The sequence below is a fragment of the Sinocyclocheilus anshuiensis genome, unplaced genomic scaffold, assembly GCF_001515605.1.
Source record: "Sinocyclocheilus anshuiensis isolate Anshui unplaced genomic scaffold, SAMN03320099.WGS_v1.1 scaffold460, whole genome shotgun sequence".
In the NCBI taxonomy this organism is placed as follows: Eukaryota; Metazoa; Chordata; class Actinopteri; order Cypriniformes; family Cyprinidae; genus Sinocyclocheilus; species Sinocyclocheilus anshuiensis.
Window position 1 is genome coordinate 724,549 of NW_015554101.1, and position 1,569 is coordinate 726,117.

The 1,569-nt window shown below is 32.6% G+C and overlaps 1 protein-coding gene across 1 annotated transcript in view; it reads left to right on the forward strand.

The window, feature by feature from the left end:
- Positions 1–1,569, forward strand: part of LOC107669571 (mitochondrial import inner membrane translocase subunit Tim23-like) — an 8,004-nt gene that overhangs the window by 1,854 nt on the left and 4,581 nt on the right. The window lies entirely within an intron of this gene.

A 1,569-nucleotide genomic window follows, 5' to 3' on the forward strand; every position in this document is an offset into this window, starting at 1 on the left:
TATATATATATGCAATTTCTTTTTTACAGTTTAAAAAGAGTGTGGCAACTAAACATACTATTCTTCCGTTTAAAAAAAAAACTGCAAGCTGATTTCAAGACTTGTGATTAAGACACAAATTTGATCCTGATATTACAACACTTGGTTCCTCTTCTGACAATGTTTGTGTTTTTGCAGCCGTTACAGACCTGAATAAATGATTTGAGCAACATCTTTCATCAAGATTCAGTTTGATTACTTCAAAGTTTTTTTTCCTTTAATATTACTAAATCCAAAAAAAAAAGCAATACACTGCTAGACATTGACAATTTCAATCAAAAACACTCTATTTTGTACAATATTTTCCATTTAATTTCTATTTTTTAATGGGTTTTCTTTTTTTCGTGTTTTTTTTTTTTTTTTTTTTTTTCTCAGTTTAGTATCTCATAACTCCAACATTTGTCATTCTGACTGTCATAATTATGATTTACTAAAGCATGTTTTTTCCATCTCTTGCGGAAATGGGCTTCCATAGTATCTCTTTAATGACATTTCACAGATAGGTTAAACAGGAATTTCCGCTGCATTGATGGTTTTGTATTACTTCATTCTTTCACATCTTTCTACACTTGCATGCGCTCATAACTCATAGACAGTTAACCAGCAGAGGGCAGTGTTCACCACAGTGTGCACCATACCTCTCATAGGAACTGAAACAGCAGAAGTGAATTTCCTGGTAAAGGTGGGCTCAGGTAACATACAGTAGGGTTATTCCGTGGTGTCAGTGGAGCACGAGTCATGAATAGGCAGATAAACCAAACTGAGCATTACAGTCCCTTGTTTCCTTCGGTTTGTGGTGATGCATCAGATTCCACTAAAACCAGTGTCATGTGCATCTTTCCTTTGAATTTAAATTGGGGTGCGGACAGTTGGGTGGTTTCATACTGGTTGTGACGTCACAAATTGGAGAAGAAAACAGAAAAGAGAAAAAAAGCTATTGTTTCAATGAATGCCAAATCCCACATTTGGAACCTCTAACCCTTGATCTGCCAGTATATATAAGAGAAATGGAAAGAATGTCAAAACAACAAATTATATGAAATCAATCCTGTTGGGAAAAAGATGCGTGTACCCTTTTAAATCCAGACATGACCAAATTGTTTACAAAGGGTTGTATAGGCCAAAAATCAATATTGTAGTACTAACATATCTATAAAACAAATGTCAGGACAGTTTTTATTGTCGTGAGACAATGATTTCAGGGCAAACTTAGATGTTTTATTTTGTACGATTTACCCAGGAAAAATATATTAAATCAAAAGTACATTTAAATGATCTTTTACACAGTTGTATATACAAATGTGTTAAAAATTGTTATTTTTAACGTCATAATAATGAGGTGAAAGGTCAAAAGTATGAGGTACAAAGTCAAAATTGTGAGATGAAGTCAAAGTTGACCAAAAGTTCTTTTTTTTTTGTCTCAATTTAAAGTAGAATTTTATAATATGCTTATATTTATTATAATGCTTGTTGAATATTGAACCTGTATCTACAATGTAATAGACTGTGAAGTGAAGCTGATATGGCAAT